The 6,041-nt window shown below is 29.1% G+C and overlaps 1 long non-coding RNA gene across 2 annotated transcripts; it reads right to left on the bottom strand.

Annotated features, from left to right (window-relative positions):
* Positions 2,008 to 4,709, bottom strand: LOC107634562. 2 transcript variants are annotated; one of them, XR_001618979.2, is made up of 5 exons: positions 4,420 to 4,709; positions 4,278 to 4,332; positions 3,523 to 3,621; positions 3,158 to 3,258; positions 2,008 to 2,227 (listed from the first exon to the last, which is right to left on the bottom strand). It is a non-coding gene; the product is annotated as an uncharacterized LOC107634562 (long non-coding RNA). The 2 variants fall into 2 exon arrangements; XR_001618978.2 differs by having other exon boundaries at positions 2,008 to 2,224.

Raw genomic sequence — 6,041 nt, 5'->3', positions numbered from 1 at the left:
AATGTTTAAAATTAAAAATTGTTTAATCTATTTCAATAAAAAAAAAAAGAAGAATTAGGCTAAATTTGTAAAAATAGAATTATAGTAAATTTAATTTCAAAGTATAAACTGATAGAGTAATGTAAATTCGAAAAAAAAATGTTACTATTGAAAAATGATAGAGCAATGTAAATTGGAAAAAAGATGTTACTATTGAAAAATGACAATCACTGTACGGTTAAAAAAATTAATTTATTAAGAGTAAAGATTGAGACATAATTATCATGGTATTTATCATGGAATAGAAAATACGAAGAAAGTATATAAAGGAGAAAATGGGTCGAGTCAAGCTGAATTTTATCTTAGACGAGTTTGACTCACGTTGTAAATAGAAGGTCCAAACCTAGGTCTGTTACCTCTCATATACTCTTTTTTAAGGTTGAGTCCAGCTTAATTAAAATCTCGACAAGTCCATGAGCCTATTTTAAAAGCCTATTTGGTGAATTATAACACAAAATTATAAATTTAAAAAATCTAAATTGACATTAGAAACTGGTCTTTCAAAAATTGCGAATTAAGGACACCACTCACAATTTTCGTCAATGATTGATGATGTAAAATGTTAACTAATAGTGTATATGACACATAACATGTTCAATTAGACGCTGACCAAATATGTTTATGAAAATCTGTCAATTTAGTCGCTAGGTTATATTGGGAATAAGGTTTTTATAATTGGAAAAATGACTAAATTAATAAAATTTCATAAACATAATTAGTTAATGTCCAATTAGACATGTCAAGTATTATATATGTTATCTATTAACGATTTACAACATCAATCTTTGAAGAAAATTGTTAATAGAGTAACTGAAGGACAAATATAATTAAATTTTAATCTTTAATTCACCAATTTGATTGAAAAAATCTTTCAATGACGAATTTAAAGAATATCTTATCTTTAATTTGACATTAACCCTTTTTTTTTCAGGCTCGAGTCCAGCTTGTTTAAAAATTTGATAAGTCTACAAGTCTATTTGAAAAATCCGTTTACTTGAATTATAACTCAAATCGATATACTTAAGAAATCTAAATTAACATTAAATATATTCAAAATTTATAATTCATTATTTTTAAAATATAATTCATTTATAAATTAATTCTTAATAATATATCATAATTATACTTACAATTTATAATCATAAATATTTTATTTAAACAAAATAAAATCACAATTTTGATTAGTCTTGACTATTGATTATTTTGGTTTTGTTTTATATAAGTGAAGTTGAATGTTCAGACAAAAAAAAAATTATTTTTAAAAAATAAATTGCGACAAACTAGTCTAACGAATTTCCACTACAAAAAAAGTCTATAGTCACGGTTTTAGTAAAAAGGGTGACCATAGGTCTATGGTCACGGTTTTTTCGCCGTGACCATAAACCTATGATCACCGTTGTAATGTTCAAACTCTGACATTTTAGGCCACGTTTTTTACCGTGACCATAGCCTTATCTATGGTCATGGTTTTCACCGTGACTATAGCCTCTATAGTCACCCCTTCCCAAAACCGTGACCATAGCCTTATTTATGGTCACGGTTTTGGCTGTGACCATAGTCATATCTATGGTCACCCCTTCCCAAAACCGTGACCATAGCCTCTTTGGTCACCCCACCAAAAAACGTGACCATAGCCATATCTATGGTAGCCTTTATGGTCACCCCACCTAAAAATCGTGACCATAGCCCCTATGGTCACCCCTCCTTAAACCGTGACTATAGCCTTATCTATGGTCACGATTTTTCGCCGTGACCATAGTGTCTATGGTCACCCCACCTTAAAACCGTGATTATAGCCTTATCTATAGTCACTGTTTTCACCGTGGCCATAACTTATCTATGGTCACCCCTCCTTAAAACCGTGACCTATCTATGGTAACCTGTTTTATTTTATGAAATTTTTTTAAAGCATAATCACATCCCAAAATGATGATAATCACAAAATAAATCTAAGAATGAGAAATTCAATAAATGTAAATCATAAAAGTTTTATTAAAAACTAGATATCCATTACAACACTAATCAAAATAGGGTGTAATTTATCCATTACATGTAATATCGGATAAAGTCTCTTATCAAAATGTAAATAACACATCAAAATAATACATTTAGATAACCAAAATCATTATAAGACCTATCCCATCTTATATTTGTATAAAACATATTTTCTTCACATCATGTCCTCCTGCTAGCAAAAGAAATAAAGAAGTTAGAACAGAACAAAAATATTTTGATGATGGATGCAGTACAGTTGAGTAATGAATATGGAGCACAAGTTAAATAAGTCAATCAATATAAAAATTTCAACCACTAAATAATAAGGAGCATTTGCTAAGGTTTTGAGCTATTTGGTAATGTTTATATGTTTTTAATCTATCTTTGAGGGGAACTTCAACTCCCCTATTGAAGTCGCTTAAAACTGAAAAAAATTCAACACAAAGAAATAACCACAACCAAAATAGAAGCTTAAAAAACAAGGTAATACCGAAATACTATTATTAGCTTCCAACCCATCAAACAAATCAAGTCATCAACACTAGCGAAACAGAAAAATCAGATCGAGTGTGAAATCAATAGACAAAGTCAAATTTAAAATAATAATAATGCTGATTGCTATATATTACTGAGTACTGATTTAATGCTGATTACTACCCCTTCACCTTCATGTATTATTATTGCTTTATCTATTTTTCTATACCTTCTGAAAAAAATAATGGTAGGTTATACATCTTAGTTCGTAATTAGTTTCTTACTCTTCTATTCAATAAGTACTCATGGAGCCAATTAGCCAAATATCCAATTTGATGACCATGTAACATATTTTTAATTTGATAAAATAGTGTAATTATTTTATATAGTGGTTGAAATTTTTAATTTGATAATGAAGGCAAACTCTAAAAAATTATTTACACCAACTATGTACTCGTTCTCAATCTTGGTAAATCCATCCAATCTTTTGAGAAAACATGATTAAACCTAAGAATGCAAATATCTAAACTTACTAAACATGATCTAATAGGTCAATTATAGTGACAATCTAGCTACCATATATTCGCTTACTACCCTAGTTAAATGTGCTATCAAATTATTATATATGGCAATTACGAGATAAACTTACTGCTTAGTTCTTTCATTTTGAGATGCCATATGAAGTTGTTATAAATAGTGCCGCAGTAACTACTCAATTCCTGTTGTCTTTACCAGTACGAAAAAATTATCCTGTACACAAAATAAAGTCAAAATAATCAAGTTTAGAAAGGGAAAACCAAATAATGCCTAATTTTATGTTCGTATATTAATGTACATTTTTTTGCACTTATTAAGTCAACTTTTTTTATTAACATGGGTTCGCATCTAAAATAGGCAGAATAATTTCCATTAGTGTCCCATGATCTTGATATATACATAATATAGAGTAGCAATGCTAAGTGCTAACTAATAATGCAGTGTAATAATGGGGAATAAGGTTGAGCTTTAAATTACCGAGTCAATGTTGCAAAACTGACGAGCTCAAAGAGACAGATTAGACTTCAGAATCCAAAAACATCGTCACTTTGTGGAGGTAAAGACTATGAAATAGATCTGTGAACAAGAATTTTCTATACATGATTTAAAAAATTTTCTATACAGCAGCATAACAAATAATCACCCCTAAATTAATTCAAACCAGCAGCATAACAAAATCACTAATCACAAATCACAAATCACTTATTACAAATTCAAAATTCAAAACACTTAGTGCCATAAGTCCATAACAAAATAGCAGCTTAACAAGTCACTAATCAACATTTTATTATTACTTTATTTATTTTGTGTAAACTATCTATTAGAGTGTGCATCTGAAAATATATTTTCAAGCTTACAAAAATTTTAAAAGTTAAAAATAAGTAGTTATAATTACTTTTGAAACATACCTTAAATATACTCCAGACACATATATTAGTGTGATCATGTAGTGTAGTATATTTAGAGTCTCTATAGTCTCTTGATTATTGAGAATCAAATAATACTCTCCTACATACTTATCTAAGTTAGTTACTTCATATAAGATAAATTGAACTTTTTCTTTGAATGAAGTTTTTTTAATACATCATCATTTAGCTTTCAAATTATACGATTATTAACAAGTCTTGAAGAACACGCACGAGCCAGTTTGATTTGAACTCTTCTGATACAAAACTTATTAATAATTCTCATAGTTTAATTTGCAACGATTTTATTTCATATATGGCTCGTACCTAATGAGATTTGTGAAAGTGATTCAGGGGCCTTGATTGCAGCACGTAAATCCCCCTTTGCAAATCCAAAAAGAAGATTATCAGAAATTGGTTACAGAAAATAAATTGAGAAAATTTGAAACGCAAAAGGAAAACGGCGTACCAAGCAGCACCGAAAACTGAGACACCGATAGAGATGCCGATGTCGAGGCGGAGAAGGTGTAAAGAGAGATCTTAACGAGCGCAGTACCCCAAGAGCAGAAGCCACTAACCTTCGACGAACAGAGAAGCCAACAAAGATGAAGACGATGTGCTGAGTTTTCTGGGTTTTGCAAAATAGGAAAGAGGAAGAAGCGACCGCACTGAGGAGCTTGGGACGGCGGCGGCAATGAGGGTCTAGGGTTACGAATTGGGGAAAGAAAGAAAGGAGGTTTTCAATTTCCTTCGGTTCTTATTCACAATGTTACGAATTGGGTATTTAGATTTTTATTTTCTTTTATTAACGTTAAAATAAAAAGAGCTATTACTATTTAATAATTAACATATATTACTATATATATACATCAGAGTAATTTATCAATTTTATAAAATATTTGTGATAGAATAATAATTTAAGATTTAAATATAATACTATAAAGATTACTTTTAACTGGGTCAAACTGAGTTTGATAACTATGGAATTAGGGTTACTGGGATATCTTAGTTAATGAAACAGTGTTGTTTAGTGTACAAAATTAATTTTTATATTATTTCAATTATCTTATTCTGTACCATGGCTAAAACTTAAACTATAATTAAAACAAATTTGGCATTATAAGTGATCACTGATGATGGGTTAATTTTTCATCCTTTATTAAGTTATTAAATCATTTTTTATATTATTAAGTTCTAAATCATTTTTTAATTTAAAATTAATAGTATTTAACTTAATTTTTTTATAAAATTATATTTAAAATTTTAATATTTAAAGTAAATTATATAAAATTATTATTAATTTTTAATTATTAAAATTTTTTAATTTTAAAAAGAAAAAATATTTAAAATAATTAAAAATACATAAAAATCTTAATTAATTAAAACTCAAATGATTAAAACTGTGACCATAGACCCTTTTAGGTCACCCCCTCAAAACCGTGACCATAAATCCTTTTAGGCCACCCTTCCGAAAAATCGTGATCATAGATTTTTTTGGTCACTCTAAAAAACTATGACCATAGACATCTTTAGGTCACCTCCAAAACCGTGACCATAGAGGGTCTATGGTCACGGTTTTTTACCGTGACCAAAAAATTCGTGGCCATAAACCCAAAATGTTGTAGTGTTCATAAACTTTTTTTAAGCCTATAACATCACAACTTGCTTATCGTCGCTCCACCATCAATTTTTCACGCTCCAACACAAAGTAACACTAGAGATGTCCCTCCTCCTTCCTTAGTATCTAGCCCTTCAATGTTGGCAATATTTTTACAACTCTTACATTTATTGTTGTTGTTGTTGTTGTTGTATGGTTTATAGTTTCTGGTTTAAATTTAAAAGGTTAAGAATTTAAAGTTTAGAATTAGGGACTAAGATTTATGAGCAAGTTAAAAGGTTTAGGGTTGAATTTTAGGGTTTAGTGTTTAAGAGTTATTTATTTAGTATTTTTACTTAGTATTCAGTGTTTAGAATTTATAGTTTAAGATTTATAGTTTAAGTCTTTAAGATTAGGTTTTGGATTTGTGGTTAGATTTTAGGTATGTTCTTCAGGGTTTAGGGTTGAGGAGTTATGTGTTAGGGTTTATAGTT

The sequence above is a fragment of the Arachis ipaensis genome, chromosome B03 (assembly GCF_000816755.2).
Source record: "Arachis ipaensis cultivar K30076 chromosome B03, Araip1.1, whole genome shotgun sequence".
In the NCBI taxonomy this organism is placed as follows: domain Eukaryota; kingdom Viridiplantae; phylum Streptophyta; class Magnoliopsida; order Fabales; family Fabaceae; genus Arachis; species Arachis ipaensis.
Note: the sequence above shows the minus strand (reverse complement) of the source record. Positions and strands in the feature narration are given on the sequence as shown.